The 19184-nt window shown below is 48.6% G+C and overlaps 1 pseudogene; it reads right to left on the bottom strand.

Moving 5' to 3' along the window:
- Nucleotides 1-5228: 5228 nt before the first annotated feature.
- On the bottom strand, nt 5229-13648 carry LOC123147488 (very-long-chain 3-oxoacyl-CoA reductase 1-like; annotated as a pseudogene).
- Between the last annotated feature and the right edge of the window lie 5536 nt (nt 13649-19184).

The following is a 19184-nucleotide window of genomic DNA, read 5'->3' as shown; positions in this document are numbered from 1 at the left end:
TAATAAGAACAGAAACATATCAGGCGAAGGTACCGGAATTAAAAAAAACAAAGCAAGTGTAGACTGTTGTCTTCTGTCAAAATTAAATTGTGACAAAATATCACACAACAATTTGCACACAAAATAAGATGGATGCCGTAGTAGAACTGAAGTATGCTGATGCTCCAACAGGAAGAGTGCACTCTACATGGTAGAAACTCCTAAATAGTTGTGAATCTTTAACATAAGATATGGTATTATAGTACCAACCAGGCCAAATCGGGACGAAAACACAGTTTACAGTCCACAAATACGACTAATTAATAAAAGAAACTTAGCAACAAGAAGCTAAGCACCAAAATAAAGAGGAGTTTAGTTGCTTTTATCTATCGAAAACTAGTACACAACATTCATTTAGCACACTTATTGGTGATATCTGAATTATTGCTTTTTTTGCAGGGATATCTGAATTTTCGTTATATGGCCATAACATTTAAGTGATATGTATATACTCTCTTCCACCAAACCAAAAGTGAAGTCAAGTTGGCATCAACCACTAGCTTGAACAGTGACATAACTTTGCAGAGCTTGCGACGATTTATTTATTTTGCTAAAGTATAACTGAAAATACAAATCATTCTTCTTCCCAGCTCATCGCAAAAGAAAGGGAAACGAAAGTAGTTCGAGCCTTGCAAGCTTCGTGTCTTCTGGTATTGGATTCCCTCCGTTTAGGCCGTGGAATGATTTGTTATTCAGTTCACCAGATCCTGCAAAGAAATTATTTCAGTAAGAACAGAGTTGATGGAAGCAGCGATTAGGAGCCCAGTGCATTTGCAGCTAGGCGTGAACAGTACATTCAATTAAAATTGCAAAAAAAAACTTTTTTTCATCAAAGACGCTCTAAGCTGCATGCAAAAATTCATAGTGAAAATGTGAAATGATTCGAGGAGCTTTCATCAAAAGTAAATTAGGTTGTGAAAGAAACTTTCAAAAAGAACGCCACTGAACCCAGTTTTTTTGCTAAAAGCTCCTCAAATGTTATTTAACCACAAAATTTTGCACGCACTTAGCACACTTGAGCATATTGAATGCCAAAAACTTTCTGATACGTATTTCTGATTGTTTTGGTATTTATTCTAAATTTACTGTTCATCAAGAGGATATGAGCTTCGACTCATATAGCAATTACCGAGAGTTGGCTCATTATAGTACTCCTCATTATTTATTATAGCAAAGGAAGGGGAGTACTATATGTTTGTGTGACCATACAAACGCGTATACTATATATACTCCTACTCCCTCTTTTCCTAAATATAAGTCTTTTTAGAGATTTTAATGCATACTATAGACGAAGCAAAATGAGTGAATCTATCCTCTAAAATATGTTTATATACATCTGTAGTTCTTGTTGCAATCTCTATAAAAAGCTTATATTTAGAAATACGTAGAAACCCTCTCGCAAAAAAAAAGAAATACGTAGAAACCCCTCGCAAAAAAAATGTACTAGAAACGGAGGGAGTAGATATATAGCGACTATATGTACTAGAGACGAACACGTACCGGGAGCAGCGGTAGTTGTAGGAGGGGGATGGGAGGAAGTTGGCCCTGATGCCGCACCCGGCGCCGGTGCTGAGCATCGCGGCGTGGCGGGGGTTCACGTTGCCGGCGGCGACCATGACCGAGCGCACGCACTCGCAGAGCTCCCGCCGCTGTTCCCTGGTGCTGGTGGTTGCCAAGTCGCTGATGGTCCGGAGCCCCTCGCAGCAGCGGGGCTGGGGGAAGACCAGGACCGGCCCGTCCTCGAAGCTCGTGACGTAGTCGGTGCATTCGCCGAACGCGATCTGCGCGACGCGGCAGTCGCTCGTGTCCGCCCCCGCCTCGGCGCCCCGGCCGCCGGCGAGCAGGAGGAGCGCCACGACGGCGGCGGCGTCGCCGTCGCGAGGTGGCAGGCAGGCGCCATGCGTGGTTGGGTTGCACCTGTGCAGGGATCGCTGAATGGATGTAGAGATGTGAGCGAGCGAGTGTGCATGCGTGTGTGTGTGTGGCGACGAGACGAGAGGCGTGCGAAGTATTTGTAGGGAGGAGAGACGCTCCGGTGGAGATGGGAAACGTTCTTCTCCGCGTAAACGTACGTGCCCATGGATTAATTTTTACGTTGGCACTTGGCAGACGGTTATGGAGCGGGAAGATTAACTAGATACCGGCTCTAGTAATGGGAGTTTACAGCCTCGTTTCTTTTCTTTTTTTCATTTCTGCAGAATGCGTTTCCAACCAGCAGTGAATTCTCAGCTCTGTGTCATGCATTGTGTTTTGCAGCAGCAAAATATAAAATGATTAACTGAATTCAAATAGAATTTAAGTTCTTCAAACAGTTTGTTGGTGGATGAGTAATGTTTATATTATTTTTAGATACTGTATGAGTACTGTTATTTTGTAACATGAAAAAAATAATAGTACTGTTATTCTGTACTAACTCCTCAGGATTGCTTTTTTTATGGAATGACAGTAGGTACTCACACATGTAGGGTGAAACTAGCAGAGGCCTCCTATTTGACACTCTTTGCGTCACTCGAGCATTTTCTTTCACTGCAATTTTTCCCCTTAGAATTTACAGCCGGGTTTCCTCCAAAAACAATGTTTCTAGATTTTTTCTATATATTAAAAATATAGTACCGTAGGATTAAAAAACTATTAAGGAATTATAAAATGCGCACACAATTTTAAAATGTGCATGAATATTAAAGAATAAATATCCACAAAATTAGGGGCAAAGTTAGAGAATTAGAGGATTTTCTACAAGTGCTTGCCACAGAACTAGTTAAGGGTTTCAACGGTGCAAAAGTTCTCAAAAATTCTGAAAAAAAATACTGAACCAACACACCTATAATATAACATGATCCAACGGAGGGATTAAAAAAATATGACTGTATGTGTCCTGGACAAAAAACAAATAGTTCAGTATATATTTATATCGCAGTGAGCTGAAATGCTTATTATTTTTGCCGAGGACACATAGATCCATATTTTGACAATCCCTCCATTGGATCATCTTATTACATTAGATGCTCCCATATTTATTTCATATTTTTTGATAACTTTTAAACCATTAAAAGTTTAGTGACCCTTCACTAGTTCTGTGGCAAGCTATGGTAGACACAGTTTTACCTATATATATTTTCACGAATTATTGAAATATTTTCTTCTAATTTAATAAAATTTCTTACAAATGTTCACGAATTATTGAAATATTTTCTTCTAATTTAATAAATTTTCATGCATTTTAGAAAACAATGAGAAAGTTTTAAAATATTGATGATTCTTTGAAATAAGTCACGAATCTTGCAATTTTTCTTTATATCTTGTCAGTTTCAAAAGTATTTACAAATATTTAAAAAAGCAAAAAAATAAAATAAAAGTGTTCATCATATATCGTTAAAAATGCTAATGTATTTTTGAGGGGAAAACTAAAAAAATAAAAGGATATAAAAGTAAATAAAACAGAATATTAGATAAAAATAAAGTAAAACAGGAAAATTAAAAGTGGAAAAGGAAGTAAAAAACTAAAATGGAAATGAAAAAAGAAAGAAAAAGAAATAAATGTGGAGAAGAAGGAAACCCTATTTGAAGGAACCCCGAAAATTGTTTGAAGAAGGAAACCCTAGCCGAAGGAGCTTAGAAAATTGTTTGAACAAAGACCTCTAGTGAAAAAGCAAGGAAAAAACATATTCCGCCTTGCTTGGGCTCTCCTACGGTGGGTCGCGGGTGCGAATCTTCAACATCTTGATGCAGTGCCTGCCATATATTTTGTCCTGGGCACCAAGGGCAGCCAAGGATGTAGCCAGGTTTGGCTCATGTTGTATAAGGTACTTATATAGTAATTTATTGAACAAAATAGAGTCCATGCTATTCATATTCTGCTAGCCCCGATACTGCGATGCCTGGCGTTATGATGTTGGGATGGAAGAGCCCGTTTGGCCTTTCCCACTTCCATTTGATCGCACCCCTCCGTAGTTACTGGGCAAGCACACCATTGTGTTCCTCCTCAGTAGCTTGACCATGCCAACACATCGCCGCTTGCCAGGCACTGGAGTTCCATGGTCAACTGCCTTGGTTTTTCCTATTGCTCTTTGTTCCTAATCCTAACTGTTTTGGGCACCATGTTCACGTCCCTTGCGTTCATGTCATGTGTTGTATCACCTTCTGTACTCATTCAATCTTCTTTCTATCAATGCAATGATACACAAGCTTTGCGTATTCGAGAAAAAAATGTTCATTTTTTGTATTGTTGTTTCTTGGTGTCTTAATATCCAATTCAATCTTTTCTCTTTCGTATTTTTCTCATCAGCTCAAATCAGAGTGATGATGACACCAATGCAACACAAAAGACCACAAATTTGAGTTTGTTGGAAAAAACTGAAAGATTTGTATTCGTGCTTTAGTGCATACCAGAATTCTAGAAAAGGACTAATGATCTATCGTAATGCTTGCAATGAAAGGATTAAAACATTGTGCGTGATGTAGGCCTTAACGATACCACATAGAAAACAATTGAGGAAAAAGGAAAACAGGGTATTTTCGAGGAGGCAGAGGGCTTTTGTCTTTTTTTTATGGGAAAGCCTTCACAGCTGCTTTATTATCTCAAATCAAACTTACATCGTTTGCTAAAGCATTGAGAATAAAACTATGAGGTGTATCCGACCACACCGTCGGTGGATTACCCCTCCCATAGCTAGCTAAATCATGGGCAACCATATTTGTCTCTTTAAAACAATGTTCAATAGTGACCTTTCCGAAATCTTGTAGTAGACTACGACAATCGTCTAGAATTGGTGCAGCCACCAGTGTGTACGCTTCATTCAACTTCAGAGCATCCATGACGATCAAACTGTCGGATTGAATCATGATTTTTTTGTTATGCCAATTATGGAAGATGAAACGCCAGTTATAGATTAGAGGGGTCATGGCAGCCAGTTAGTAGCTTACTATGATAATTTCCATCTTGAAATATTTAATGGGGCGCTTGATCAAATTATTGTTGAGTTGAATAATCATTTTGCTAAGAGATCTACTCAGCAGAGGTGCGTATCCGAAAAATCTTTTGCCAACTATGACAATGACAAGTTAATTAAACTTGCAAGAATGTATGCTGATGACTTCTTCCAACTAACTTATTGAGAAGGGCGTTAGAGTTCAGCCATGCTCATCATTCCTAAATCCTGGGTCCGCCACTGCACGCAGCCATTCAGCACTCAGCTGAGGCAGCCGCTTGTGCCTGTGTAGCTTACTAGGTCCCGAGTCTCAGCTGGGGCACGAGGCAACGGCCTCATCATCTGAAGCTCCTTCCTCTGCCACAGGTGCTCACGCAGGAGGAGCTCCTCGAGCAACCAGTCGGGCACGACGTAGGCTATGAACCACGCGATCTGGTGCCGCAAGTTGGGCACGCAGAGCGCGCCATGGCCGATCCAGCGCGCCGCTGCGCGCGCGTAGTCGTCGGGCGTCGGCGTCAACGGCGCGAATAGCTTGGCCTCCGAGAAGCCCGACGCCATGGCTCCGGTCACGAAGAACGGTGCCTACACATAGGATTGTTGTCAGCGGCACCGTGGCAGTGCATATAGAATTATAGATTATGCATGGGAGGTGAATTTACTGTACCTGGCATTGCACGTCGATTCCTTTGCTTCTATACTCGACGTGAAGGCACTTGGAGAACCAAGCAACATAGCTGCATGGAAGGAATCGGTGAAACAAATTAAGTCGCCTCATGATTGCTCGCTAGTTCTACTTGGCAGTTGGCACGCCGGCCGTACTGTTTAGTGGTGGCGTACATGGTGTAGATGGGCAAGGAGGGGAGGACCACTGTGACGAGCCCCATCGCGTCTCGAATGGAACTGGAATTTTGAAATGAGCGGACCATTGGGCGCTTCCCAAGGCGACGGACTGCGCTCCCCGCCTCGGTCGCCTCCGGCCTCGGCCTCAGGGGGCTGGGAGGTGGTCAGGCGCGGCGCTTGGCCCTCTCCGGCGGGGACGGGGCAGACCGTGAGGGATAGCGCGATGCTGGCTCCGGTAGGCGGTCGGTTTTGGGCGCTGGCTGCGGACGAGTCGGAGGTCGAGGAGGACTCGGATCCGGCGACTAGGGAGGGGTTCCTGGTGCCGACGAGGCCGTCACTCGGCGACTTTGTGGCCTGTGCGCTTTCGTCGGGGCCCGGAGTCGTGAGAGCGCGTCGCCGCTTCGCTCCGGGAGGCCGGGGCTCGCGCGCAGTCGAGATCAGAGCTTGGCGTCCCTCCACGTCGGCGGGCAGGGGCTCGCCGTCCTCTGGGGGTGCCGCGAGGGACATCCGTGTTAGGACGGCGGCGACGCTTCTCGCTCCGGTGGACTCGGAGGTGGAGTGGCCGTGCCTTACGTCGTCGGCGGGGGCCGGACGGGCGGCGGAGGAGGAGGCGGCGGCGCCGCAGGCTGCGGAGGGTGGCGCGGCGTCTCCGAGGCCTAGGGTTGGCAGCGTCGGGCCCGGGGCCGAGGTGGGCCAGCGGGGTCGCGGGCCGGCCCAGGAATCAGGTTCGGCAGGCGGTGAAGGGCCGCGCTCTGGAGGAGACAGCGAGTCCCGGGGGAAGGGAGGCCTGGCGATCAGTGGGCCGGTGGGTTCCGTCCAGCCCATGGCGGGCCTGCCTCGGCCTTGGCCCAACCCCGGCTCCTATTTATGGGTGCGCCGCGGCTGCCTTGACCCCTCGCTAGGGTTTCCTGCATCTAGATCGGAGGTGCGGCGCTGGGCTCGCCGTGCCAGATCCATCCAACTCATTTCCCCACCCCCCCCTCTCTCCATTTCTTTTGCGGCGGTGGTGATGAACGGGCGGCGCGCGGAGAAGAGGCCTATGGAGCCCCCGATCTCAGATGGGGAGCGGCGCCGGGAGCGCGAGCTGCGGGAAAAGGCGAAGAAGGAGCAGCGAGCTAGGAATGGTGGCAGATCTGAGAGGAGCTATGAGCCGGAGGGGCGCGAGGGGGAGTGGGGTCCCCCTCCCCCATGGTGGATCCAGCAGCAGGAAAGAAGGAAGAAGAAGAAGGAGATGGCTCGGCGTCGGGAGCTGGAACGCAAGCCCGCGGATCTCCCCAGATATGGTGGTGGCCACGGAGATCCGCTGGCCAAGAAGGCCCGGGCATCGTCCGATCCCTTGGCTGTGTCCCTCCCCCCGGGCGCGAAGGGCACCGTGGGCGAGCCCATTCCGGTGGAGGACGGGTCGGAGGTTATGGAAGTGGAATGTTTCAAGTGCGGGAGGCTTGGTCATTTCCAGTCCAAATGCAAATTCCAGCCTTTGTGTGTGCTCTGCAAGGAGGAGGGACATGCTTCCGCTCATTGCCCGACGAGGGGTCGGCAGCCTAGCCTACAGATTATGGGCAGTGCAATTTCAGGGGAGGGCTTTTTCTGCTTGCAGTTTGAAGAGGAGGAAGAGCTGGAGGGCCCTCGGCTCCCCTCGGTTGGAAACGCGGCAATCCTTTCCGCGGAGCCAGGCAGCCTCAACCTGCGGGTTCTCATTCAGGAGCTCAAACACATGGTCACGGGGGACTGGGACTGGCAAGTCACGCAAGTAGGCGAAGACGATTTCATGGTGGTGTTTCCCTCCGCGGACCTTCTTCACATGGCCCGGACCAGTGGCAAACTCTTCCTCTCCATTAACGACATCACTGCTAGGGTGCGGGATGTGGTCCATGAGGTGCTTCCACCAATGGTGATGCCAGAAGCTTGGGTGCGGCTCCATGGGATTCCTGAGAAGCATCGCAAGATTGAGCGCATCAAGGAGGCCTTTAAGATGCTGGGCCGACCTATTCTGGTTGATGAACTTTCCCTCATTAAGTTGGGTCCGGTGAGGATGAAATTGGCTTGCAAGTCGCCGGCAAAGCTGAATGGCACGGTGGAGGTCTGGTTTAATCACGAAGGATATCAGATCAAGGTGGAGCTAGAACGGATGCCCAGAAGGTTGGGTGAGGGCGGTGGAGCCTCGGGGGCGGGCCCATCCGCTCCCCCGCCAGACAGCCAGCAGGGAAAGGGCGACCCTAGCAAGCAAGGGCCTTCCGCGGGCAAAGCCCCCAAGGCAGCTGCCATTGGGGCGCCCATACCTGGGACGGGGGCGTCTCAGAAGGAGGCAGCCGGTTCCGGCGCGAAGGTGGGGGGCCAAGATGTGGTGATGGGCGAGATGGCGGACGACCCCGAAGACAGCATCCAAGACACTTCTATCGACACCGAGACATGGGAAAAACTGGGTGTGATCGCGACTCAAGACACGGCTGTCAGCCTTCCCCCCCTCGCCCGCTCTCTGGATCCGTCTTTCGAGGTCCTGGGCTCCAGCCTGACAGCTCCATGTGCGCCTCTCCCTCTGGTGGCAAGGGGGTACGGGGCCATGCCGGGCTCCCCACCCCGAGGGGGGGGGAGGGCTCGGGGCTGGAATGCGTCCTCATGGACTCGGACCCAACTCCGGCCTCTGACAGGCGCCTGTCGAGTGGCTCTGGCCGACAGGCCAAGAAGACTGCGGGGAGGAAGGCGGGGAGCAAGACGGTGGTCTCGGAGGTTGCGGGGTCGGTTTCGGCGCTGGGAGGCGATTTGGGCGCGGCTCTGGTGGCGTCAGGGCCGGCAGTCAAGGCCAAGCGTACTAGGGCAACTCCGGTGTCGTCTCGGGCTCCTAGCGCTCGCGCCAAGGCCAAGCTCGGAGACATGACCTCTCTGGAAAGTGCAAAGCTTCGTGCTGCTGACAAGAACATGGACACGACAGGTAACCTCCTCCCCTCCTTTAAGATTTTGAATGCTTTCTCTGATGAGCATCTCGCCGAGATTCTGCATGATAGTGGCGTAGCGCTAGACTCCTCGTCTCTGGATTTGATTTCTTTATTGCGTGCGCGCGAAGAGGCCCAGGCTGCCCTCGCGGAAGCAGCTGCCAGGTGTGCGGCTGCTCAGGCGGTCGAAGCCACGGACGCAGCATCAGTAGGGGCTGATGTTGTCGACATGCCCATGGAGGGAGCTGAGGCCGAGGCGGCCTCGGTCTTGCCTTCTTCCAGTCGAAAGCCGGCTAGGAAGCGTGTGGCCAAGGCGGTCTCCTCCCGTGGAGTCCGCTTGCGTAACAGGATTATCTAATGCGTTATTTCTTCTGGAATATCCGCGGATGCGGGCACGTGGGGCGTCGCACGCAGCTCCGCGAGTACATGTCCAAAGAACTCATTGACTTTGTGGCGCTCCAGGAGACTATTAAAGCCGATTTCTCCTTTAGAGACCTTTTGGCGTATGATCCGCTCCAGCGTTTTGATTGGTTCTGGATTCCGTCTGTCGGCCTCTCTGGGGGTCAACTGATGGGTTGCAACAAGGATGTGTGTGAGGTTATATCGTGGGAGGGCGGCACGTTCTATATAGCTGCCACTATCCGTCACCGGGTCTCCCAAGCTTCTTGGGTGATCGCGAGTGTTTATGGGCCGGCGGATCACGCGAGGTCCGCTATTTTCTTAGATGAAATCACAGCTATGGTGGGGGCCAAACAATCGTCCAACCTACCAGTGGTGGTAGGAGGTGATTTCAACTTGATCCGCTCGGGGGCGGACAAAAGCAACAACAATATTGACTGGGCTAGGGTGTCCATGTTCAATAATGCCATTGCGTACGCTGCCCTTCGGGAGATCGCGCGTACTGGGGCCAGATACACTTGGACTAACAAGCAACGTGAGCCAATCAGATGTGTCCTGGACCGTGTCTTTTGCACTAGTGACTGGGAGGCGCTGTTTCCTCTCTGTACTTTAGTGGCGGAAACGCGCATAGGATCCGATCACGTCCCGCTGATTTTGTCCTCAGGGGAGGACAACGTGCGCCGTAGCCATAGATTCTTCTTTGAGACAGCTTGGTTCGAACATGAGGGTTTCAGCCAGCTAGTCACAAATCGCTGGTCCCAGATCGGCAACCAGTTGGGGCGTCAACGAGGACCAGTTGAGTTCTGGTCCTCAGCGGCTGCGGCTTTGCGTGCTTTCCTTAGGGGCTGGGGAGCTAACCATGGTAGCGAGTCCAAAAGGGAGAGGGAGCGCATTACGGCAGATATAGCCCTCCTCGACTCGCAGGCCGATATTAGAACCTTCTCTGGTGACGAATGGGAGCTTAGATACTCTCTTGAACATCAGGTCCTGGCGATTCTCAGGGCGGAGGAGGAATACTGGCGCCGTAGGGGTGGTGTCAAGTGGGTAGTGAAAGGCGATGCAAACACAGGATACTTTCACGCTTACGCTAATGGTCGCAAACGGAAGAGCACTATCCTTAGGCTCCAATCAGAACGTGGGACGCTGATATCTCAGAACGATATAGCGAAGTACATCTATAGCTTCTTCGTTGAGCTGTTGGGAACAGCTGAGGTGAAAAACCTAAGTCTTAGGGCAGACTTTTGGGGCATGCACGAACGAGTCTCGCAGCAGGAAAACGACGCCCTTATGGTGTCCTTTTCGGCCCAGGAGATTGATTGCGCGCTTGCGGGTATGAAGAACGACACGGCCCCAGGGCCTGACGGCTGGCCGGTGGAGTTTTTCAAGCGCTTCTGGCCGCTGCTTAGGGACTTATTCCAAGCGATCATAAACGGCTTCGCCCTAGGTACGGTTGACCTGTCTCGTCTGAATTACGGGGCCATCTGCCTAATCCCCAAGGTCAAAGGGGCAGAAGCTATTACACAGTTTCGGCCGATTACGCTCATCAATGTTCCCTTTTAAATTGTGCGCCAAAGCTTATGCTTCTAGGCTAGCGACGGTCGCCCAACAAGTCATTAGTTCGAGCCAAACTGCTTTCCTGAAGGGTAGGAACATCCTGGAAGGGCCCATTGCTCTTACGGAGATTGTCCACGAGTTAAAACGAACACAGGAGCAGGGTGTCATCATTAAGTTAGATTTCGAAAAAGCTTATGACCGCGTAAATTGGGAGTTTATTCGCGAGGTCTTCCTCAAAAAGGGTTTTGAGGCAGGGTTTGTTCACCGGATCATGAGCCTGATCTCGAGTGGCAACACCTCGGTCATTGTTAATGGCGAGATGGGGAAATATTTCCGTAACAGGAAAGGGCTTAGACAGGGCGATCCCATATCCCCACTTGTCTTTAATTTTGTGGCAGATGCAATGGCAGCCATGTTGACCAAGGCCAGGGAGGCCGGTCACATCAAGGGGTTAGTCTCACACCTCATCCCGGGTGGAGTGACTCACTTACAATACGCAGACGACACCCTGCTGTTGTTTAAGCCAGATGATCACAGTATCGCTTCGATTAAACTTTTGCTACTAGCCTTCGAGCTCCTCTCCGGACTCAAAATCAACTTTACAAAGAGCGAGGTCATAACCATGGGGATGGACGACCAGCAAAGCTTACGTACCGCAAACCTCCTTAATTGCAAGCTAGGGAGCTTTCCAATTAAGTACCTAGGGCTTCCAATTTCCAACCGCAAACTTTCGATACTAGAATGGGAGCCCCTGTACGGGAAAGTGGCCAATAGGGTAAGCCCGTGGCGAGGGCGCTTCATGTCCTCCGCTGCAAGGCTCATTCTCACAAACTCGAGCCTCTCTTCCCTTCCCCTCTTCACTATGGGGATGTTTTTGCTTGCCGATGGGGTACATGCCAAGCTAGACACGCCTAGATCCAGGTTCTTCTGGGAAGGAACTGGCATCAAAAGGAAGTACCACCTCGTCAAGTGGGCGGCGGTTTGTAGGCCTAAGAAATTTGGGGGATTGGGAATCCTAAATTCCAAACTTATGAATGTTGCCCTTCTAGCCAAATGGTGGTGGCGGTTGACCCAAGATGAGTCGGGGCTCTGGGCAAAGCTGCTTAAAGCCAAGTACTTCCCGCATGGGAACCCATTCACAGCCTCGGCCAACGGATCCGTGTTTTGGAGAGGGATTCAAGCGGTGCGGCCTGCTTTCGATTTAGGGGCCAATTTCCAGACCAACAACGGACTATCCACTAGGTTTTGGCTTGATCACTGGCTGGGCGATTCCCCCCTTTGGCAAAGCCATCCCTCCTTATTCAGGATCGCCACAGATACTAACATCCTAGTTGGGGAGGTGTTACAAGTAGACCCGCCGGCGATCCACTTTATGAGGGCCCTAACAAACGAAGAGCGCATCTCTTGGGACGGGCTGTCCCAGCAATTAGGCGGCCATCGCCTTCGGGCGGGGGCTGACACTGTCAAGTGGAGTTTGACAGCATCCGGGAAATTTACAGTGAAGTCCTTATATAACAAGCTAACTGGAGGGCCAGTGCTTGACATAGCAAAGGGTCTGTGGAAGGCAGGCCTGCCCCTGAAGATCAAGATCTTTATGTGGCAAATGCTCAGGAATAGGCTGCCTACTTCGGACAACATAGCCAAACGGAACGGTCCGACCGACGGCACATGCGTGATCTGTGGGCAAGGGGAAGACGCGAATCATGTTTTCTTCCGGTGCCACCTGGCCAGGTTTATGTGGAGTGCAGTTCGGGAGGCCTTCCACATAGACTGGAACCCCGTTTCGGGGACACAATTGGTATCGATTCTAAAATCCACTAAGGGGACCTCTAGCAGAATCGCCTGGCGTTGCGTAGGGGCGTTACTATGGGCACTTTGGACGACGCGAAACAAAATTACGATTGAAAAGAAATTTCCTAACCACCCTGCAGACATGATCTTCAAATGCCACCTATTTTTGCAGATGTGGACACCGCTGGGGAAGGAGCGCGATGCTGAGCGCATGTCAGAAGCCATGGAGCATATCAAGTCAATTCAGACGAGGGCAAGACAAAACATGACGAGTTGATGATGCTTTTGGAACCTCCTGCGGTGTTTAGTAGTTTAGGTCATTGCTCTTGCTGATCCGTCATGGTGATTATGTAGCGATGAACCTTGCTTTTGCTGCCCTGAGGGGTGTGTTGCTGAACCTGTTACTGTGTAACCGTTAAACCTGGATGCCTTTCGGGCTTTATTAATTTAAAGCCGGACGCTTCTAGCGTCTTCGTTCCAAAAAAAAAAAAAGGAGGGGAGGACCTCCGATGCATTGAGCCGAAGTTCACCACAGCTCCCCTCCCGCGCTCCACCATCCCCGGAATCACCGCCGCCGTCACCTCGGTCAGCGCCAGCAAGTTCACCCGTATCATGTCCACCCACGCCTCCACGCCGGCCTCGTGCAGGAACGCCGTGGGGGCCTCGAGCACCCCGGCGTTGTTCACCAGCACGCCGACGTCCAGCCCCTCCACGGTCCGCCGCAGCTGCCGCATCGCCTCGTCCCCTGCCGGATATCCATTTGAGGAGCTTAAATGGATGGATGCATGCGTGCTTGTGTGCGTAGTGTGCAGTGTTCTGCGTGATAATTTCTCACCCTGAGCGGTGGAGACGAGCGACAGGTCGAACACGACGGTCTTGGTCTGGACTCTGGACGGCCGGAGCGGCCTTGGATATCGCCGCGGAGACTTCCCGGAGCTTGGCCGGGTTGCGGCCGACGAGGACCAGATTCAGCCCCCTACGCGCGAGCTCCAGGGCCGTGGACCGCCCCATGCCGGATGTTGGCCCGGTGACGACGGCCCACGCGCCGTAGCGGCGTCGGAGGTCCTTGTGCCGGTGCAGGCAGAGGGCGAGGTGGGAGAGGAGGGGGAACACCAAGGCGGCTACGTGGAGGGCGCCCAGAAGGGCCAGTGAGGCGAACCATGCCATCCTCTTCTCGACTCTCGAGTGTGTGTTGGTGCTCAACTCCTCGTCTCAAGTGGAGACGCAGCACCTGCCTTATAGTACGTCCCCAACAAGCCATGGTACTCCTACAAGTAATAAAAATAAATAACAGTTTCGCTAAATCACATCTAGATATGACATAAGTATTGCACATGTAAATACTATGTCATTGATTTTACACGAAGATTCATGTTGGTATTTTCTTTTTTTTCTTTTTCTTTCCTTTGTCGCTTGATTAAGTTACTTAGAGCAACTCCAACGCGGCGATCCATTTCATCCGGCGCCATCCATTTAGGTTGCCGCGGAAAAATGCTTGCCCAATGTGTCGGCTCATTCCCAAAACGCGTCCGCGTGGACCCATTTCGGGCCCAAATTTACGCCTGAGATGCGTCGGCGCGAACGCGCCACGCGTCCGCTCGGTGTTTGTCCTGTCCCCACATGGCGGTCGGCCAGCTGCCTCCCGCGTCTTAATTAATGAAGACCATGGACCACGGGCCCACGCGTCAGTGAAGGCGAGCGTCTTTTTTAAATCCGAGCGTGTGTGGGGGGGGGGGGGGGGCTCGTCCTCTTCCAGCCTCCCGTCCCTGTTGCTCCCCCGCCGGCGACAAACCTTAGCTAGCTCCAAGATCCAAGAGAAAGTCGTAGCAGAAAAACTGTGTTGTGAGCCTCGGAACAGGCGCTGCCGCAAACGGCGTCGCACTTGTCGCTATGAATTGTTGGCCGGAGCACATCTCCACTCGTCCTGGATCACGATTCTGAAGTACTCATGCGGCAACATCGCTGAGGGACTTCAGAACCGGCAACCATCTTCTACCTTTGAAGAAACTCTCGTGCACCATACCTTGGATGAGACTACCACCACAGTGCCAGCCACCTCCAACACCAACACTTCCGGCTTCACGGCAGCGCCAGAGGAACCGCTGACGCAATGTGGACGAAGCCAAAGAAACAGGATCCTTGGCAAGACCTCCACCGCCGACTTGAAGGCCTTGCCTGAACACACATCCACGGCTCCTCGACGCTGTCATAGAACGCCGTCAAGACGGTGGCCCGGAAACTACAAGCGGAGGTAAGGGGAGCCAGCGGCTGTGCCGGCGTGGGAAACAAGACTTCCTCATGTATCGCCTCGAGAGGGAAAGAGGAAACAGAACTTCGTCTTCAGTTTTCTTAGGGCACCTACAATGCGAGTGCTTAGGCAAGGGCACTAGGGATTAAATGCTGGCCGTTTTGGCAGTTTTCGTGTCGTACCGACCCATACTAAGGAGTCAAAGGTTAGGAAACACATACAAAATATAGCTGTTAGCACCAGACGGTTGTGCATGCTGACTTGCTCAGGATTCTAATCACCCTTGTGTTGGAGATGGCCTGAAGAGCATACCTCCCGCAGGGCCAATGTCGTTGCTCATGACTTGCCTAGTATGGCAAAATTTATGAATCTGAATGTATGATTAGATAACCCACCTCCTAGCACCTACTAAATTCGATTGGTAATGAATAAAGAGATAGTTTAAGCTATAAAAAAGGCCAAGCAAATGCCTCTTCTTTATTGTATAACTTAATTATAACTCCCACCAATAAGTAAGACCTATTAACTCGATGGCATTATTAACTGACATTAGTTAAAGTCTAGTACAGTCGGACCTTTATTAAGAGCATGGTTAATAATATAGCCAGCTGCTGGCTACAAGCCAGTGCCATGTCATCTGCAGCCCATCTTATAGCCAACATGTACAATAGTAGATTAAAAGAATGTACTACTTTTTTATTATGTGGCCCACCTTTCATTCTCACAAAGTGCCTAGAAGCACGTGCTAGAGTTGGCTCTTCACAAAGAGCCCGCTTATCTTCTCTCTCCTCTTCTCTTTCCTCCAACTAAGCAGAAATATATTAATTTAATCCTTATAGCCTGCTGACTCAGCTCTATTGTACTTGCTCTAAGGTCTTCAATTTTCTTACGGTACCTACAATGTGGGCGCTTAGGCCGGGGCGCTAGGGATTAAATCCTGGCTGTTTTGGCGGTCTTTACATTGTTGGAGGATGCTTTTCTGGCATCCGCATACAAAGGAGTCAGATGTTTAAAAAAACACATACAAAATATATCCGTTAGCGCCAAACACACATGCATGCTGATTTGCTGAAGATTTTAAGCGACTGGCCTTATGAGCATACCTTTCGCGAGGCCAATGATGTTGCACACCTGGCTAATATGGCAAAAAATATGAACCTGAATGTATGGCTAGAAAACCCACCCCTTGCACCTACTAACTTTGATTGGTAATGAATTGTGACGGAAGATTCCTCGCCCACATCATCTTACTTATTGATTGTGACATAGTTCTCTATCTCCGCATTTCCAAATGGTTAGCGACCGGTCTTTTTTATTCCGGGCGAGCTACAGAGGTACTTTAATTAAGTTGTAAACAAGGCTTTAGTTACCAATCTGAAACCGAGCATAGTTCTCAATTTTCACCACAACCTGTCGGTGTCATGCGAGGGCATCATGTCAAGTTTCATACTTTTCGGACTTCATTTGCATCTTTCGAAATGAAAAAAAATCAATAAACTCCATGTTCTGGATCAAGTTTTGAGATCGTCATGTTTGAAATTCCTTTCCTTTTCTTGGATAAGGCCTAAACATGGACTCAAGAACACAAATATGATTTATCAACTCAAATTTACCAATTTTTTCTTGCATTTGTAGTTAAAATTATTATTATATTCACTAACTATCTAGACATACAATTAATGTCTTATAAATAAATAAAAGGACCATGAAAAATGCCAAATTTTGACATGGATCATGTAATGATGTATCTTGAGTGTAATTTTTCTTTTCTTTTTTTGCAGGAATGAGTGTAATTTTTCTAAGGCCAACTGATCAAGTATTGGTCATATGGACTTGAAACCTGACTCATTCCCTCTTGAAACCATGTCTCTTACTTGTAGATGGTCTGATTTGGCTGATACGTCACTAATAGAATATGTGGTTAAGTCATGTACTCTGTCTATTGTACCCATCATTTGTGGTCTTTTGTTTTTGTTTTTGTCGTGTTAGTTGTTAGTTGATACTTTGTACTTTTCAGACCTATTTGTTTTCATTTAATAAATATGGTTGTGTGGATCATGATGATGCAGAGGCTAGATCTTCCCCCTTTTCAATTACTTTTTGTTATAAAGGCATAAACAGGTACTCCCTCCGTTCCATAATATAAGATGTCTTTTTGACAAAACGTCTTACATTATGAGACGAAGGGAGTAGTTGCTAGATAATATACGTTGTTTTCAATTTGATAGATGTTCAAGGCCTCACGTATGAGATATGCGGTTGTATCAACCAAGAGGGTTTTGTGCACCACCTTCACGTACTATCTTATAAATAATGGCACAACCATATACTCTAGTTGCTAAATCATATCCGTTGCTTTCAACTGGATCGATGGCCAGGGCATCTAATCTACGGATTGTACTACCAATTAAGAGGCTTTTGTAGCCCATTAGGCTAGTCATACTAGGAGTAACTTAACATAGCACACTTTAAAAAAAATTGCTTATGTGGCAAATAGTTAATGATAAGTAGTAACATAATATGTTACTGTAACATAGCGCTTTTCAATACAAGATGAGTCTACAAACTAATAAATGAAGCCATCTATGACACTACTACTATGTTATTTTGCATTATGAAGATAGTAATTTAGACTAGTGTCATATACATGACACTAGTATAAGAGGGTGCTTGGATATGTTTTAGTCCCATGACTAAAAGTAGTGGGACTAAAACTTGCTAGCCTCACTCATGCTTGGATCCAAATACTAAAGAGACTAAAATCAAGTTATTGAGCATTTATTATCCTCCAAACCCTCCAACTCAGAACTTGCATGTGTTAAAGGAGAGAAATTAAATGAGGAGAGAGAGGGCTAATACATATTTTAGTAGGTTTCATATGACTAAAAAAATTTAGACTCAAGACTAGTCCTAGCCTCTCTTTAGTCAGGGGTGCTTGAAACTTTAGCCTCTAAAAGAGACTGTTTTTAATCAGACTAAAAATAGTCCCTTGAATCCAAGCACCCTCTAAATTACTCCCCCACTATGACCAGCCTTATTGTCCGTTGACGCTGTGGCAGCATCAACGGCTAACTGACTGAACCGCTAGCTAGCTACTTCAACGTACTCACCTCATCATGGAGTCAAACGCGTGCCACAGCCGATCGACCTGTCGAACCAGCTTCCTGTTAGAACAAGCAACTGCAAGACCGTGCCTTTGTACTACCACCTGCCGTCCTTCTGACATTGACATTTGGATGATCGGTACGTACCAAGCATTGAAAATATATAATGGCGATTTATTTTGATGAGTCGTGCCATCTGATGTCCTTCTGGGATCTGACTTTACTTAATCTCCGTCCAATCTGATCATTAGATCATTGAGATGGCAATGCTAAGCTCTCATGTGAGTACTCGGTCGGTGATTTCCTCAACTAGTGGTATTTTTTTCTGAGGAGGGAGTGAATAGCATAAAACTACTACTTTTCATAATAGGATTTCAAAAAATTAGTATCAAAAATTTATTTGTCACTAATAGCTACCAAAACCATGGTCGGCTATTTAAAAAAACCCAAACAGCCCTTGCTTAGTTTTAAACCGTTTTTTGACAAACCTGGCCCACCAGCCACGCGCGTAGGGGCAGACCGGTGCGGTCGGTCTAAACCAAACCGCTCAGTCAAAAATAGACCGTGGCGTAACTCTCTTCCTCACTCATGTGCTCTCACTCCTCTCGCTCTCACTCTTCTCTTTGGCTGCCTAGCTCGCCGACAGCGACAGCAATGGTCGCCTTCCTTCAGACATGCCTGGGTAATCGAGCTCACATGATGACTGCGACATCACCAACATGGACCTGGGGCAATGGGTATATGTAATTTCCTTGTTCACCGCTAGGGTTAGGGTTCTTGCTGAGGTAGGGTTACGGTTCTTGTTGAGCTAGCCAACTAGGGTTAGTGCAATTGGGAATTGATCTGTTTCATTTAGGTGAGATTGGGGATTAAAAGTATTGTTGGTGTTCTGGATGCAGGAGACCCCTGACATCATTGTAGAGCCCCATTTATGTGGCTAATTTGAGGATTCTGAACCCAAATGCATGCTATATACATCACATGAGGCCTATTAAGTGCGTGGGTTTTGAAGGAATTTGCTCTGAAAGGCGTTTTTATGGTTGTCTAGTGCCGGTTCTATACGATATTTTCCTCTCAATTTAGCACTAGATCTATTAATTACATCTATGCATTTTCTAAACCCATGCATTAGGGCATCTGCAAAGGAGACCTGCAAAGTTCCAGTATATGTTCGCAGAGTGCTCCAGATGTCCGCTTTCCGGTAAATCGAAGACAGATGAGGGGAGCTATGCGGGAGGTCCGGACATGCACTTGACCAATACAAAGCCTCCACTTCTCTCTCTCTTCACATGCATGGTATCAGTGGCGAATCTAGAAAATAATGGAGGGGAGGCTGGGCTGCCTGGGTCAT

Source organism: Triticum aestivum, chromosome 7A, assembly GCF_018294505.1.
Source record: "Triticum aestivum cultivar Chinese Spring chromosome 7A, IWGSC CS RefSeq v2.1, whole genome shotgun sequence".
In the NCBI taxonomy this organism is placed as follows: Eukaryota; Viridiplantae; Streptophyta; class Magnoliopsida; order Poales; family Poaceae; genus Triticum; species Triticum aestivum.
The sequence above is the reverse complement of the archived record's forward strand: the minus strand, read 5'-3'. Positions and strand labels throughout refer to the sequence as shown.